We start from the raw sequence: 17,931 nt of genomic DNA, 5'->3' as shown, positions 1-17,931 counted from the left end.
CATGCTCGTAAATGTGTAATCTTAAAAAATATTATACACATACAAAGACACACATGCATGCATATGTGACGGGGCGCATAGCTACCGCCACCGCAGCGACACGCTGCTTACGTTAACAGAGACTGAGCGCGAACGTCAGCTTACGTGTTTGTTATGTCTGTCTTCCATGCCATTCATCTGCTTATGTTTCATATCTGTTAACCATGTCATTCATCATACAATTTCAGTAATTCCCGTTGCTGTTAATTAGACGTCTTAAAACATTCAACACAACGGTGAATTTGCCTGGGCTACTTTTATCCATTACAACTCTTTACAGTTTAAAATCATACATTTCCACTCATGGTCATTTACGTTAAAATAAGCACTCGTCAAACTTGTCTTGTCACACCAATGTTGTGTTTATTTTAAGTTAAAATTAGGGATGTGACGCTCGAAGCTGACGTTTCGAAACAGTGTCGAGCTTCCGAAACGCAAGTGTTTCGAACAGTGGTTCAAAACGCCCATGTCACGTGACCATGGCTTAGTGAGGCTTCGTGGTAGCCTAGAAATCTAGACGCACCCTAGCGGCGGCAAATTAATTTGCTCAGCCTGTACGTCTAGTATCGAACCATAGGGATTTCTATTGGCTTAGCACCGTGGATGTTCTCCAATCACAGCGCTCTATTTTGTTAGAGTCTTAAGGCGGGCTTAACAGGATAACGACAGTCCTGCGACTGTGAACAACAAGGAAGGTGGCTATGGCGAACGAAGAGCGGTTGTTTGAATCGGCGTTGGCGTCAACTTTGGAGGAGTTGGACTTGTGCTTTTCTTTGAAAGTTGAGCAACACAATGCACTTAAGTCATTACTTTCGAAGAAGGATGTATTTGCCGTTTTGCCGACCGGATACGGATATGGTCGTAGCGCTGGCCTATTGCATGCCTAGGCAGTTTGAAAGACAATTCTCTGCCCGCCCCTTGGATTAAGCGAGGTGAATGGTTCGATGCCAGACTATACATCTCAATGATATAGGATGGCCCCGCCAGGCTAGCTTCGTGGTGTTTCAATTTGGTTTGGACAGGTGGCACACTTGCCGCGCGAGCCAATTACCCGAGTAAACACCTGTTTGATCTAAATTACAAAGTCCCAGAATGCTTAAAAAAAAGATATAGCGATTTATAGTGCATTCTTGTGATTGATAGGTTAGTGATATAGATTAATTGACAGGCTAGAGACAGACAGTAAGCGATAGTTTAGATAGATATAGTCTAGTGACGTTAATATTTATAATAATAATAATAATAATAAAGCTTTATTTGTATAGCACCTTTCATACACAGAATGCAGCTCAAAGTGCTTTACATTTGAAGCATGTAACACAATAGTAGTCAGTCAGTCATTATCAATCACTTTTCTTTGCTGTTTATGATATGCTCAGCAACATATCAAAAATATAGAAAATGACGTCATAAGACTGGCAGCCTTAACCCTCTTACCCCCCACAAGCACGCCATATGGCAACTGTGGCAAGGAAAAACTCCCATATTCCAGGAAGAAACCTTGAGCAGAACCTGACTTAATAGGGGGAGCCCATCTGCTTCTGGCTGGCTGCGCCCTCCAATAGTAGCAGATGTAGAATAATCTGAAAATGTAGTCTACAGGATAAGATGAGTTAACTAAAAGCTTTCCTGTACAGGTATGTTTTCAGATCTTTTTTAAAAATATTTACTGAACTCGCCTGCTTGATGTACAGAGGCAGGGTGTTCCATAGTTTGGGGGCATAATGGATAAACGCAGCTTCTCCACTTTGTTTGTGGAGCACTTTGGGTACGATTAAAAGATTAGAATTGGATGATCTAAGTTTCCTTTGTGGTTGATAAGATATTAAAAGCTCAGAGATATATGAAGGTGCTATGCCATTCAGAGCTTTGTAAGTAATTAACATAACCTTAAAATCAATTCTATAGGAAATAGGGAGCCAGTGCAGTTCAGCCAACACAGGGGTGATGTGTTCTCTCTTCTTAGTCTTAGTTAAAAGTCTAGCCGCAGAGTTCTGTATGAGTGCCAATTTCTTTAGATGTTTTTTGGGAAGACCAGTGAAAAGTGCATTGCAGTAGTCTAACCTGCTAGTGATAAAGGCGTGAATTAGTTTTTCTGCATCTTGTTGAGTTAAAAAGGGCCGCACTTTGGCAATGTTTCTCAAGTGGAAATAGGCTGTCTGAGTAACTTTACTGATATGGGGCTTAAAACTTAACTCTGCATCTAAGATGACACCGAGGCTTGTTACTTTTGGTTTGACCTGGTGTGCCAAGTTCCCCAGATTACTAAGAATAATATCTCGCTTTAGTTTTGGTCCAACCAGAAGTACCTCTGTTTTGTCATCATTTAGTTTCAAAAAGTTTTTGCTCATCCACTGATTAATGGAGGTTAGGCATGCAGTGAGGGAGCAAAGGCCATCTGGGTTAGTTGGCTCAACAGAAAGATACAATTGGGTATCATCTGCGTAGCTGTGGAAGTTTACATTATGTTGACTTATGACGTTTCCCAATGGAAGCATATATAGAGAAAATAGCAGGGGACCAAGGCAGCTCCCCTGGGCCACACCAAAAGGCAAGTCATGTTTTTCAGATACATGATCTCCTAGACTGATATAAAAATCTCTGCCAGTAATGTAGGTTTGAAACCAGTTTAGAGCATTATCAGAGAGACCCACCCACTTCGCAAGGCGGTGAATTAGGATGCTATGATCAATGGATCAAATGCCGCACTCAAATCCAGAAGAATAAGGATTGAGACTTTGTTTGAGTCGGTAGCTAGTCTGAGATCATTGACTATTTTTACTAGAGCCGTTTCTGTGCTGTGATTTGATCTAAAACCTGATTGGAATTTTTCAAGGATACTGTTTTCGTTGAGGAAGGTATTTAACTGATTACAAACAACTTTTTCAAGTACTTTGCCCAAAAACGATAGATTTGATATAGGCCTGTAGTTGCTCAGATTGGTATGGTCAAGATTTGACTTTTTAAGTAAAGGTTTCACAACAGCGGTTTTAAAAGCAGTTGGAAATATACCTGTTTCTAATGAGGTATTTATTACCTTGAGAAAAAAGGGAGCTAAGCCATCATATACTTTTTTGAGGAATGTAGTAGGGATTGGATCTAAAACACATGTTGAGGAGCCGGTTTGAGTTATAATTTTACCAAGCTCAGATTGAGTAATAGTGCTAAAGGACCTTAATTTTGGGGGGCTGTTTTTGGGTGTACTATCAAACATATTACTTGTGTTACCAATAGCCTCCCTTATAGAAATGACTTTGTTTTTGAAGAAGTCTGCAAATTCTTCGCATCTTAGAGAGGATGCCTGACTGAGTGTATCAAAAGGTGTTTGATGCAATAGCCTATCAATGGTAGAGAACAACACCCTAGAGTTTCCACTGTTTTCAGCAATTACCTTAGAGAAGTGGTTCCTCCTCTCATTCCGAATAGCTCTATTATAATTTGCAATTTTTTCTTTTAGAATGGCACGGTGAACCTGTAACTTAGTTTTTCTCCATGTTCTCTCAGCTTTCCTACATGATCTTTTTAGATCATGGATATTTTCGTTCATCCAAGGTGTCAGTTTGCTACAGGGCCTTTTTTTAGTCTTTAAGGGTGCCACTCTGTCAAGCAGAGCGCCTAATTCACGATTGAGAGCCTCTACCATTTGATCAATGGGATGATGTAAAATATCTAAATTTATGGAGTCTATAAGAGCTATGAACTGCTGTTCTGCTCTAATGTCCAAGAGTCGCGATTTGATTGCAATTTCGGGATGAATTTTTGGAGTATGTAGTACAATATTAAAAGATACACAATGATGATCAGACATATTTATATCATTTACTGATAAGTCTGTGACTTCTATCCCTCTGGAAATGACTAGATCGAGGGTGTTGCCAAGGTTGTGGGTGGGTCCTGTAACATGCTGCTTTAGCTCTAAACTGTCCAACACATTAAGGAACTTACTGGCTTTAGCATCAGTTGTCTTATTGACATGAATATTGAAGTCGCCATTTACAATTATCCGATCATAGCTAGTGATGATGAGCGACATAAGTTCAGAAAACTGGTCGAGAAAGCCAGTCCATAGTTTAGGAGGGCGGTATAAGGTTAATAGAAGTACAGCTGGGTCAGCCTTCAGAGTGAGGGCAATATACTCAAAGGAAGCGAATTCGCCAAAGTTGACTCGTGTGCAACTATATTTGTTTGAGAGAATGGAGGCAATTCCACCACCTCGTTTGCCTTGTCTAATTGAGTGGAAGAAATTATAATTTGGGGGACAAGTCTCAACAAGAACAGCTTCGCTGTCTGAAGTCAGCCAGGTTTCAACAAGAAACAGAAAATCCAATTTTTTTTCACTAATAAAATCATTGATTGCAAAGGTTTTGGTAGTAAGTGCACCTATATTTAGTAAACCCATGTTAGCTGAAAATGCCTCTGGCTTTTGAAGAATATGCTGAGGTATGGAAAGAATATTTGTTAGGTTTCTAGTTTTAAATTTGTCTTTTCTTTTTACTATACGTTGGGTAGAAATCAACGTTGGAATAGAACTATAAGCATAAGTCATGCTATTGCATGACACAGCTTGATCTATGGTAGTAGTATTGTATGTTACCCTGCAGAAAACATTCTCAGACTCATCCACATGTATAATGCCATTCGAATCAATACCTGGGGGGCGTGAATCTGTAATATTTTCTACAGAATGTCAATGTCTCAGTGTGGACGCTATGTTGTCAGAGAGTAGCCTGGCTCCATGTTGGTTTGGGTGGAGACCATCACGCTTCAGCATACTGGGCCTCTCCCAGAACAAGCCCCAGTTGTTGACATAGGGGATGCTTAGGGAAGCGCAGTAGCGTTTGAGCCAGGTGTGGAGATCGAACAGTCTGGACCATCTCTCAGCACCTTTTCTGTAGGTAGGGAGAGGCCCAGAGATGACAAAGCGTTTTTCTGTGCCCATCAGAGTGGTGATGAGAGTTTTGTAGTTTTCCTGCAGTGCTACTGACTGCTTATCTCTGATGTCGTTCGTGCCCACGTGTACGATGATGTTGTTGACCTTGGTGTGGCGGGCCAGGATGCTTGGGAGTTTCTGCTGGATGTCAAGGACCTTGGCACCAGGGAAGCAGTAGACCTTGGAGGGACCGCTACATGATGGGGGAATGCAGAGGTCTCTAACCATGGAACTGCCGATGACCAGGGTGGAGGTTGATGAGGTCCGGGGAGGAGGGGGTCGGGGGGGCGCCGACTTTGAGGAGGGACCAGGATGGTTGTCTCGGGGCTGGAGGGGCTCCTCATCCTCGGTCAGAATGGCATAGCGATTTTCCAGTCGTATAGGTTGGGCTGGGCCTGGGTGCCGTCCGGACCGTCTGCCGTGCTTGTGATGCTTGCTTCTACGCCATGGCTCAGGCTGGTGTGGAGTGGAGCTGGCCAGCAGAGCAGGCTTGGTTCTCAGCAGAGGCCGGGGAGAGGCAACAGGGACAGAAGTTGCATTAGTGCATGGCATGGTTAAAGTATTGGAGGACAGAGTGAAATCAGGGCATCTGGCATTTGTGTGTGTAAGAGAGGTAACGTTACTTACGGAGAGAATGGTGTCGAGGAACTGTTCATCCTTCTCAATCTGATGGAGGGTCGCTATTCTGGCTTCGAGTTCCACTATCTTTTCGCTGAGAAGGACGCATGAGTCGCAGCCTGGTGCACAGCTGAGGGGAGGCATCGTGTCGCGGCCGGTGTCAACTGTTTTTTAAACGTTTGTTTGCTAGTTGACTAGCAACAGCGATATCGTGCAGTTCCTTGATAACTCGAACACAGGTAGCGGGTAAGTAATCTGAGAAGATCTCACTTTTATATTGAGTCACTAGTTTTGAGAGACGTTAGAAGGAGTTTGATGCTTTCTTCTTCCAGATATCGTTTCCTTGGCCAGGTATTATTTGCAGCCCACGTTTAACGTTAACGTTTGACAGAAAAGTTTGACGATCAAGTTTATAGAGTCCGATAATCCAAAGCCTCGAGCAACAACAGTTTATGCAAGAGTTTGTTCACGAGATATAATCGGTAGCCAGTAAATCCGTAGAAAGTAGATGGTAACAAGGAGATTTAAGATAGATAAGTTTGGAAGTTTAGGTAGTTACATACGGAGCACGCCGACCGGAACCGGAAAAAGTCTTGTCCCCTGGTCTGGGTGTCTTTAGATAGTAGCAGAAGTAAAAAAAATATATGACTGATGCCTTTATTTCAAGAACAGCTGACCCTTTGAAATACTGGCAGGAGAGGAGAGTGGTTTATCCAAACCTAACTGTGATGGCAAAAAAATATTTGTGCATGCCAGCAACAAGTGTGCCTTGTGAAAGAATTTTTTCCAAGGCTGGGGAGGTTTATTCAAAAACAAGAAACAGATTAAATGCCAAGACGGCAGAACAACTGTTATTCCTAAATAAAAATGTATGTTGACATACAAAAAATGTGTTGTTTATTTTTCCCATGTTGTACCTGATTAGTCTAACCTGCTTCACATGTATCCTTTATTTCCCTACAACATGTTCCCAAAAAAAACCCTGGGCCATAAACATAGCCTACATTTTAAAACCATTGTAGCATTTTCCTCTCCAGCATATTCCAAAGGATAATGTACTATGAAACTGAAATAACAAAACATCTAACTGGCAGATATAAAAATGTTCTAGGTACTGAACGCATATACTAGTCTGAAATTTCTAAGCACCAGCAGGGAGTCGAACACCGGCCGCTCCGGCCGAATGCAAGTGTGTTAACCACTGAACCACGTGGCTGTGGACGGAATCTTGCGTTCCATGTTGGCTATTTATATTCTTCGTCTGAAGCAGTTGTGCTTCACGGTCAAAATGTGATGTTAGCAAAACTGGCCACTAGATGTCACCATGGAGTTACGTGTGTCGGATTGTTTCGAAACCTCGACACATTCCGGCGCAATTGCTTCGAACGTTTCGTTGTTTCACAAAGCCTCGTTCTGCCCATCCCTAGTTAAAATCATACGGCAGAAAAGTCACCTTGCAAAATGTTTGTCTCACCAGCGCTCAGCGTCTCGTCTTCTGTTTGTTTTGGTAAGAGATTTCCCGTGCCAAGTTCCGGGTTTATTAATGTGTTGACTTCCGGGTTCACCAGAAGTGAACCCGTGTTTTAATAAATTACTTTGTATAGACTGTTAAAAGAATGTTGGCTATGCCGACTGGAAGTAAGATGTTTAAAATGTCACATATAATTGTCCAGATATTTGGAGTGTTTTCTAGCTGTTTTAGCTCATTTGTTGTTAGCTCACCAGTGATACCCCCTGTACTTTTGACCGAGTTGGTATGATCCAATTTAGAGAGGCACTTGGGCCTAATTTAAGCCTCCCCAGGGAGTTGGTAGGGAGAGCAGGTCATGGACAGACGTGAGTCTTGTAGCTCTCTTTCCTAAGGTAATGTTGACTGGTGTAAAGTCATTGTTATTGTTGTCTAGACATCTTTTGACTATCATGTCAGTTTATTTTCTTTATTGAAAAAGTTTTTGTTTTTCTTATTTTTATTTTTATTTTTTGCCTTATTTTGGGAAAAATAAAATTCCCATCTTCCACAAAATCCACCTTGAGTCCTTCCTGAGAGTGTTCCACCTTTTGCTCAACCCGCCTCGACACACTTACCCTTAACAGCATACTTAGCTACATACATATTACAGACAAACAGATACATTTATGTTAAAATGAAGGATTTGTTTTAGTATGCCACATAATTTGTGAGTGTGATATATTCTTATGCAAAAGCACTGGGGATGCAACGGTACAATGTGCCCACGGTTCGATATGCATCAAACACACTTTATGGACTAAACAAATGTACAATTCCGACGAGACAAGAGAGACAAAGGCGACCAAGGACAGAGGGACAGGGACACAGACCAATTAAAGGAAAGACAGAGGACTGGATGAGACCGACAAGACAATAACGGGGAACAGGTGAGACAGAAACGGAGGGAAACTAACAAGAAAGGAGGTGCAGACCATATAAGGGAAAAGGGGTGGAGACAGTCACATGACAGCAGACAGGTAAACAGAGCACATGAGGAACAGGCAAACACAGCACACACAGGACAACACAAAATGGCCACCAGGGTGGCACAAAGTCAATCAGTCCTGACAGGATGCTGATATACAATAAATGTTTGTAAACACGTTATCATCAATTTAAAGGAACCATATGTAAGGTTGTGGCCAAAACTGATACTACAATCAGTTTCAAATTACTGTAGAGCTGTGTATCCCTTCCCCCTCCCCCCTGACTCGAGGTTGCCAACCCGGATGCCGAAACACTACTGATTTTGTGATTAGTAGATAGGTGGAGGGTGGCGCATCAGGTCAAAACACAACATGACATGACAAAACACAACATCAGTTGAGGGCTGCAACTTCACTTTTTAAATGACAATATCCTTGCCGGACAACTGTTGTCAGTGATATAAGTATTTGAAATGAACATGATTTCTTAATGTCTAGTGACATATCAGGGCCATTTTATGATTAATTGAAATACATTTCTTACATACGGTTCCTTTAATGCACGCACAACATTTGTTTGAGCAGGAGAGAGAATAACAATGAATGGATGCAGCAACTACAGAAATTGTAGCCATACTTGCTGCTTTCTTGTACTATCTATGGTTGCTGGTTAACAGCACATAATAAGCTGATTTAAGCTAATTCACTAACTCAAGACTTCAAGGCCATCATGGATATAAAACGTTTTTTGAAAACAACCAAAGTATGGAGGGAACATAGCAATGTTAGGCTGCGGCAACGGAAGTGATCCCAGATGGATGTGAGTGGAGCTAGGTGGAACGAAATTCACCTGGCGAGAGTCAGGTTACTATTGGACAGCATTGTGAAATAGTTTGGCTATTGTGTGACCTTAAGAATGCCAATACTAAAAATCGAATTTGTGTGTAAACTACAGGTAAATTATATTTAAACTTTGGGAATGTTGGTACTGGTAATTTTCCAATCTAGTTTAGTGTTCCAATCCAATCCACTTTATTTATATAGCACATTTTACAGTTTTTTCTGATTGCTTAAGCACATTTTTTTTAACTATGGCTTTTTTTTGCAAAACTCTACACACAAATAAGAAAACCTTTCAGCCAATCAGCAAAACATTGTAGTTCTCTTGCAAAAGCTAACACACCTTGCTTAACTCTTCACACTTTCGTAAAAATGGTGTTTTCGTATCAAACAGTAATCACAAGCCATCACAATAGTAAGCACACAATGTATGGTATGAATAAAAAACACATCTGGCTTTTGCTTTCTCTGTGCACAAGGTAGACTATGTCAGTTTGAGGTCATACTTTTGTCATAGTTCGGTAAACATACAGGGAACCAAACTTCAAGTATTATATTAGTGTTTATTTACACACATCAAAACAAACACAAGTGTGTTTTTCCAAGTCAAAACACAAAATAGCGTTTCACTGAGACAAAACAAATCAGTCTACATCGGGTCGTCTCTCTCAAAATTCTGTCTACATCACATGCAATGTCCTAGTCCAAGGCACCGGGAAAAATATATTCTGGAATGCCGTATCCAGGCCTGACATGACAATATCCCCACATGTAGACTGTTTTTTTGTCTGTTTTTTTCTCTTCTCACTCTTCCTGCTCACTCCATTGTACCCATTGTACATTACCTGTGGCTTATTTATAATGCTTAGGCTGATTGCAAAGTGAACTAATTATCTAAAACAGTTTTCACATGAGAAAGTGTGCCAGAGAGTTGGCAAAATCGTGTAAATAATAGCCATTGTGCCTACAGTTGTGCAAAGTGTGTGTTACAAAATTGCAAACTGAGTGCAAAGCAGTGTTTGTGCTTTTAGTTTTGCGAACTCAGTGAGTGGTTTTGCCATTTGTGTGTAGAGTTTTGCAAAAAAAAGCCATAGTTACAAAAAATGTGTTTAAGCATTCAGAAAAAACTGTAATTCATATGCATTAATTTTTAAATTAATTTTTGATAAATAATGTTTGAGATATGGCACAATATGTGAAAACTCTGGTTACGGACAACACCAAAACACTGATATTGTACCATAAAACACCAGTAAAATGTGTCTAAATCATGAGTAGGAGCAACCATTAAAAAAGTCTAGGCTTGTTTTTCTTTATACTAATTAGTGATGCTAAACATTATTAGATTTAATGTGTTTTTAATAGAATTACACCCTGTGGACAGAAATAGGCCCCAATTCTGGGAAATACCGTTATATTGCTTAGGCTGATTGCAAAGTGAACTAATTATCTAAAACAGTTTTCACATAAGAAAGTGTGCCAGAGAGTTGGCAAAATAGTGAAAATAATAGCCATACATGTGTTTAGATTTGCTAGGAGTGTATTGATCATTTGGAAATTGAGTGTAAAGCATGAGTTGTGTTTACAGTTCCGCAAAAAGAGTGCTGTGCAGTGAATTGTGCCTACAGTTGTGCAAAGTGTGTTACAAAATTGCAAACTGAGTGCAAAGCAGTGTTTGTGCTTTTAGTTTTGCGAACTCAGTGAGTGGTTTTGCTATACTTTCCAAAATCCAGGAAGGACCAGTGAAGACAGACGCTACATTCCGTAAGTTTTTTTGGGTTTTTTTTTTGTTACACAAAAACAAACATTTACATTGTACATGACAAAGTACTGCAACAGTGCTTTCAACACAATAAATAAAACCAAACAAACTTACTTACAGTTTTTTCTGAATGCTTAAACACATTTTTTGTAACTATGGCTTTTTTTGCAAAACTCTACACACAAATGGCAAAACCACTCACTGAGTTCGCAAAACTAAAAGCACAAACACTGCTTTGCACTCAGTTTGCAATTTTTTAACACACACTTTGCACAACTGTAGGCACAATGGCTATTATTTACACTATTTTGCCAACTCTCTGGCACACTTTCTCATGTGAAAACTGTTTTAGATAATTAGTTCACTTTGCAATCAGCCTAAGCACTATAAATAAGCCACAGGTAATGTACAATGGGTACAATGGAGTGAGCAGGAAGAGTGAGAAGAGAAAGAAATAGCCCTTTTACAGACAAAAAAACAGTCTACATGTGGGGATATTGTCATGTCAGGCCTGGATACATCATTCCAGAATATATTTTTCCTGGTGCCTTGGACTAGGACATTGCATGTGATGTAGACAGAATTTTGAGAGAGACGACCCGATGTAGACTGATTTGTTTTGTCTCAGTGAAATGCTATTTTGTGTTTTGACTTGGAAAAACACACTTTGGGTTAGTTTTGATGTGTGTAAATAAACACTACAGTAACACTTGAAGTTTGGATCCCTGTATGTTTACAGAACTATGACAAAAGTATGACCTCAAACTGACATAGTCTACCTTGTGCACAGAGAAAGCAAAAGCCAGATGTGTTTTTTATTCATACCATCAGTGTGTTGTTGGCACATTGTGTGCTTACTATTGTGATGGCTTGTGTTTACTGTTAGATACGAAAACGCCATTTTTACGAAGGTGTGAAGAGTTAAGCAAGGTGTGTTAGCTTTTGCAAGAGAACTACAATGTTTTGCTGATTGGGTGAGAGGTTTTGCCATTTGTGTGTAGAGTTTTGCAAAAAAAAGCCATAGTTACAAAAAATGTGCTTAAGCAATCAGAAAAAACTGTAAATACCTGAGAAACTACAAAATTTCACGTACAAAATGAACAGTTGTTGAATAATGTAGTAAATTATACTAGTGATTCACTTTTTTGTGTGTGTATTGCACAGGGTATGTTGATGATTTGATGGACATGATCATGGAGAAAGTCTTTGTTGACCCATCATCGTATGGAGACGAGATTCTGAAGATAAACATCCCGCCGGACCTGTCTTCACAATATGAGCATCCAGACAAGGAGGTCATCGCCAGCTATGTCTCAAGATTCAATCAAGGGGCGGGAGTTTGAAGCCTACATATCTTCCATGGGCGTCAGGAAACTCCTGTCATGACACATGAGGGTATCACTACCCGTATCTTTCTACCAAGGAAGCACCAGCTCACAAAACTTCTGTAGGCTTAATACCTGTAACGACTGAGAAAAATGAACATTGCTAGTCAACAGGTTTTATAATGTATGTCTAATTTGGAATCAGTGAATCATTCAATACTGTATTTTTATGTACAATGACAGTGATAAATAAATGTTTATTGCATGTGTAAAATGCTTCATGTGAATTTGTGTAATATACAGTTTGCTAAGGAAATACTTGGCTATAAATTCAAGAAAAAAAATCTGAAAGAGGTGTAGGAACTTAAATTGTCTAGGGATTGTTTCAGAAATGAAGTCTCAGTCAGCCAGGAGTCAAGTCAGAAATCTCAGAGAGCTTTATTCACGAATCCGGAGACCTACGTCGTGTTGCTAACAGACGCAGTCTGATGTTACAAACAGGGAAACACTTTTTATACCTCGCTGACAGGTCAGACAAGACATGACATCTCCATTAATGGTACGCAAACTTGTTTACGACATAGTTACCCAAAGAGTCAACCATATCTATAAGGCTGTATCCCATAATGACCAAGGCCCATGGAATCCAGTCAAGATTGACCCGAAGACAGTAAATAAGGTCTTAGGGCGCCAGCCGTCGAGAAGAGGCCTACCCAGCCTCCTTCGAGGACACACACACACTCAGTCATGTTACACACATACACAGCATTGACACACACACATACATCCAGACAGCATGGCATACGCACACACATACAACAAGGCTGCGCTCACGCGCTCAGCATGAAGGCACATACACACACAGCAGGACTGCACACTTACACACTCAGCATGGCTGTGCAAACACCTACCATAAATCTCTCCTTCACTTTCTGCTTACAGCAGCGACTCTTCCTTTCAGCTTTACACAGACCATACCAAAAGAGCAAATGGTTGAATATAGCCTGCACTTAAATGGAAACACCTTTAAGGCCAAAATTTCTTACTACAGAGGCTTTGCCAGACTATATTTGCTTTATTATGTTGTATGAACAGTGAATGTAAGTAGGTTATTACAGATAACTCACTGCTCTATTCCCCATAACTGTAAAGGACCGTAGTCAGCCCTGTAAATGTTGCATGCATTCTGCAGTGAGAACACATTTAGACCGTCCAGGTTTAGAACCTGTTTGCCTATCATACATGGAGGCCTTTCATCCAGCTGCTGCAGCCGTCTTGTAACCTATTATGCATAACATAAGGTAAGTATTTGCAGTGGCATCTTGTCTGCAATCATATATTGCTGACATAAGGAAAGATCATGTCACCTGTGGTACCTCCTGGCAGCATAAGTTCTCAGGCTCTGATGGCATTGTTGCACAATTTCCACATGTGCACCTAAACAAACAAGTACAAAAGGAGTCATGCATGAATAAAGAAATAATAAACCTGGTATTTTTTTACCCAATAATAGCACCCACGATTACATTTGAACGAGCGTGCTCCAGCTAGCTAGTACTTTTTCTCAGCCTGGCGTAAGTAGGTGAATGGTAAGTAGTGCTAGGCTAGACTTTCTCAAGTTTACAATGCGAACACACCAGTATACACCAATATATCAAGCGCATACATGCAAGTCTCATAAGTATGACAGAAAAATACTACTGTACTTTAGGAACACTCAGTCTGTAGAGCAATGGTGTCGGAGCCCTCCCTAATTTTACTGTGAAAAACTGTAACGTTATAAGTTAGAGTAGGATACAGGATCTGCCAACCGAGCGAAGCTTGAAGCAGCGGGGTGTTTATAAGACATAACTTCACGTTTAGTGAACAAGAAGCACAATATAGTTTACTTCTGTGTGAATGCAAATTCATTAAGTTTAATAAATAATGAATAATAATTCATAATAGTGCCTGACCTGGCACTAACGTTAGCTATCGATAGCTAGCCTAGCCTAACGTTAGCTTTCACGGGCTAAACACTGACTATCTAAAGTTTAAAAAAAATAGAACGTTTCAGTAACCATTCAGAAGCGTCTTGCTGAATTCTCTGAGTCTCGGTAGTGCAGGAGACTCCCCTCCTTCAGGATCAGATTCTGGTTCGAACATGTATGGTTGAACTGCTGCCGCCATGACCATGTGAAAGTTAACGTAGTAGTAGTGGTAAGAGTCAATGGGGCGTGAGCAAAGATTCTAGAAGCTTTGGGCGTGGCCAAATTAGGTGCAGATCATGAATATGTAATGAGCAGCAGAAAACAGCACACTCTGGAAGGGGCTGAAGCAGAGGGGAATAGAGGTAGGTAACAATAGTTTCCTACACGCTATTTCCACCAAACAACTTCAGAAACATGTTTTCTGGAACTCAAAGACCTATTTGAACTTGTTGAAAAATAGTCAAAATATGGGCACTTTAACATATCATAACGGTACCATGAATAAACTTCCTGCGGAAACTCAGGCGAGCAAGTGCTCCACCAGCCATCATGACCACATTCTACCGAGGCACCATTGAGAGCATCCTCTCCAGCTGTATCGCTGTGTGGGGCGGAAGCTGCACTGAATACAACAGGAAAGCCCTGCAGCGCATAGTGAACACAGCTGGAAGGATCATTGGTGCTTCACTCCCCTCCCTGAAGGACATTTACACCACCCACCTCACCCGCAAGGCGACCAAAATTGTGAGTGATGCAAGTCACCCCGCTCACAATCTGTTTGATCTACTGCCCTCTGGGAAGAGGTACAGAAGCCTGCGCTCCCGCACTACCAGACTCACCAACAGCTTCATACACCAAGCTGTAAGGATGCTGAACTCTCTCCCTCCTCTCCCCCCTCCACCCTCAGCTACATAACATCCTGGACATTGGACCCACAATGGCCGCCTGCACTACTCCACTTGCACACTTGCACACTTGTACACTTTACAACTTGGTGTTGTTGTCCTGAAAACACAACACTTCTGCTGCTCTTACATAACTTGCACCACTATGCCACTTTCTTTATTACTTAGGTCAAACAGAACTACCCAAGCCTTTTATTGGCCTGACTTTGCACTAGTATTTTATTGACTGTCTATGCACAATTTCAACCAAATTTTGCTGCTCTTATTTTTTCATTATTATATGTGCCCTCTTATTTACTTATTTACTTACTTTTTTGTTTACTTGAATGTTATGTTTGTCTGTGGACTTAAATTGGAAAAATATGTCTTGTCTTCACCGTGGGATAGTGAGAAACGTAATTTCGATCTCTTTGTATGTCTGGAACATGTGAAGAAATTGACAATAAAGCTGACTTTGACTTTGACTTTGACTTTGATAAAACTTCAATGAAAAACTACAGCTTTTTAGCTCTACTTTTAATTATTATAAATGTTGGGAATATTGACTTGTAATTTAGCAATAATCCAAATATTGATAAATAGGCTAGATTATTACTAGACTATTTTCATAATAAATAGATAGGTCTACTAAGAAAACAAAGGTGGTTTTTAAGCCTCAATGAAGAAGCCACAAACCCACACCTTAAAAGGTGATGCACATTCACCTCCCCGAGATGCAGAGGCAGGCTGGAAGGATGAGAGCCTACCAAAGGGGCTGCTGCTTATGGATGATTCTTCTTTTTTTATATATATATATTTTTTGGGGGGCTTTTTATGCCTTTAATGCAACAGGACAGTAGAGAGTGACAGGAAGCGAGTGGGAGAGAGAATCGGGGCGGGATCCGAACGCCGGGTCGCCGGCGTAAGGTGCAGGTGCCCCAGCCAGTTGCACCACGGCTGGGGCCAATGGCTGATTCTTCTTTGTTTGGTTTAAAACAATATTGTGGTCTACATATGTAGCTCATATATTCATATCCTGAATAAGACTGTACAGACTACTGATTTCTTGTTCTGTTTAAGATATACAAAATGGTAAATTGGATTTATAAAGACATCACATGTTATAGTCCTGTCTCATGTCAAGTTCTTGTTTAGTCTAATTTGGATTACAGCATTTAGTCTCATTTAGATAACAGCATACATCCTAAACATGTCATTGTTGCTCCTGTTAACAGCAATTCATGGCTCAGGCTGGGATGTGTACCAGTCCCCTGACTTCGTAGAGGAGATGGTGGGTAACTCCATTACACTGAAATGTTACATAGCAAACATCGTATTTGTAAACTCCTGCGTATCCATAATTTGGACGAAAGTACACCAAAGGACTGGGGAATTGAATGTTGCAGACCCTGCTTCAGATGAAAACTTTAAGGCAGCCAAAAATGAAACGACAGAATCATGTAATTTAATAGTTACAGGCCAGAGCCAGGCATATTCTGGCATGTACTATTGTTGGGTTAAAATATTGGAGATTAGAATGCACGGAAATGGATCAAGAGTGTCATTCACAGGTGAGCTCTAGCCTATTACAGTAGCACATCTCTTTTGCACATATATCTGTGTGTAAATGAACATCAACACATTCTGTTGCAGGACCTTTATCTGCTTCAGTGGAGCTTTTTCCACCACGGAACAGCAACGCCTCGAGTGTGCCGTTTATCTGTTGGGCGAAAGGAGTTGTCCCATCACAAGTCCGTATCTTTTGGATTATGGATGGAAGTGAATATAATGGACACACTGAATCTATTTGGTCTAACGACAGTCATTCAGCAGCAGAATTTAGACTTGGACCCCCGACTGGAACCGGGAAGCTGGGATAGAGTGCACATGTGTGGTCAATATAAGAGGGAGGAACATTTAAAAAACCATTCAACTTATGCCCGGTGTGCTCAATTACATTACTATGAACTCAATATGCACTTGACACTGTTGTGTTATGCGCTTATACCCAAATGTATCTATATTAATATTTAGGGTTGAGGGTTCGTCGTAAATTGAATCCCATAGTTAACCCAAGTTTTGCTTGCTTTATTCATAACATTTTAGACAGTATTTAATTTTCTATTTACTGTAATAGGGACAGTGCTAATTAGCCAACAGGCAAGTTAATCCATTTGGCTTGTGTATTCCCAGACCTCTCTCAAGATATCCATTCCCTGTGGGCATAAAATTGCTTAATAATATCCTTTGCAATATTATATTTCAAAGAACATTTCCAAAAATACAAAGATTATCTAACGATTACACTATCAATGCATTCTTGTTTTAGATGCAGGATCTAACAACAATGCGTGTTCAGTTCTTGTGTATGGAATCTATTTTACATCACTTTTCATCGTGGCAGGGTGGCTGATGGTTATGCAACAGGGTAAGTTTTTACGCAATTCATTAACTCTTCAACAAGTTAAAGTAAAATAATCTCCATGTAGGCAGTTTGTTAAGTATTTCAGTCCACTATCGTTGACAGAGCATTATTGCATGAAATAAGAACAAAGTTGGATGTGTAAAGGAAAAGGAACATGATAATCCACAACAGTTATCTCCATCAACTTTTGATTTTGGTTATTTACAGTCAGACCCGGCGGCAGACACAAATTCACGGACGGGCATTACACCGTTCCAGGGTGGCACGATAACTTAAATTGATCACGGTAGTTTAAGCTGACACTTGACAAAACATTCTAATATGAAAATGTTGTAAAATGGTGCAGCTTCCGTGCGCAGGGATGGAGAGAGAGAAAGCGAGAGGGGATATCTGTTAGAGAACTGAGACGCGTGTGGAAAAAGTGCAAAAATAAATCCGCAGATAAAACCAAAATCCTCGTTCATTTGCTAACAACTTTCAGATAAAGTTAGGAAGTTAGCCCCGAAGTTACGGATAACTTCGGCGCTGAAGCGGTAACAAGCTCCCTATGTTCTCCAACTAGGCCAGAATAAAAAACACAGTAAAGGTTAACGCTATCAAACAAACCCAGAAACTACTAGGCCTACTTCTTCTAACTACAATAGGAGACATAGCCTACCTGCGAGCGATGCCATATTTGTCATCGGATGACGGGTAGTGCAG

At 40.6% G+C, this 17,931-nt stretch overlaps 2 long non-coding RNA genes across 4 annotated transcripts in view; one reads left to right on the top strand and one right to left on the bottom strand.

Annotated features, from left to right (window-relative positions):
- Window positions 1–5,462: 5,462 nt before the first annotated feature.
- The window catches only part of LOC121695551, a 21,817-nt gene continuing 9,348 nt past the window's right edge, over window positions 5,463–17,931 (top strand). Inside the window, exons 1-3 of the long non-coding RNA XR_006026108.1 lie at window positions 5,463–6,182; window positions 14,187–14,194; window positions 17,576–17,580. This is a non-coding gene — a long non-coding RNA (uncharacterized LOC121695551). The remainder of the gene's footprint in view (window positions 6,183–14,186; window positions 14,195–17,575; window positions 17,581–17,931) is intronic.
- Window positions 10,677–14,129, bottom strand: LOC121695548. Of its 3 annotated transcripts, XR_006026105.1 has the most exons (5): window positions 14,011–14,030; window positions 13,318–13,387; window positions 13,078–13,232; window positions 11,684–12,094; window positions 10,677–10,738 (listed from the first exon to the last, which is right to left on the bottom strand). It is a non-coding gene; the product is annotated as an uncharacterized LOC121695548 (long non-coding RNA). The 3 variants fall into 3 exon arrangements; XR_006026104.1 differs by lacking the exon at window positions 10,677–10,738 and having other exon boundaries at window positions 11,839–12,094; window positions 14,011–14,053; XR_006026103.1 differs by lacking the exons at window positions 10,677–10,738; window positions 11,684–12,094 and having other exon boundaries at window positions 12,365–13,232; window positions 14,011–14,129.

This window comes from Alosa sapidissima, chromosome 21, assembly GCF_018492685.1.
Source record: "Alosa sapidissima isolate fAloSap1 chromosome 21, fAloSap1.pri, whole genome shotgun sequence".
NCBI classification, from domain to species: Eukaryota; Metazoa; Chordata; class Actinopteri; order Clupeiformes; family Clupeidae; genus Alosa; species Alosa sapidissima.
The sequence above is the reverse complement of the archived record's forward strand: the minus strand, read 5'-3'. Positions and strand labels throughout refer to the sequence as shown.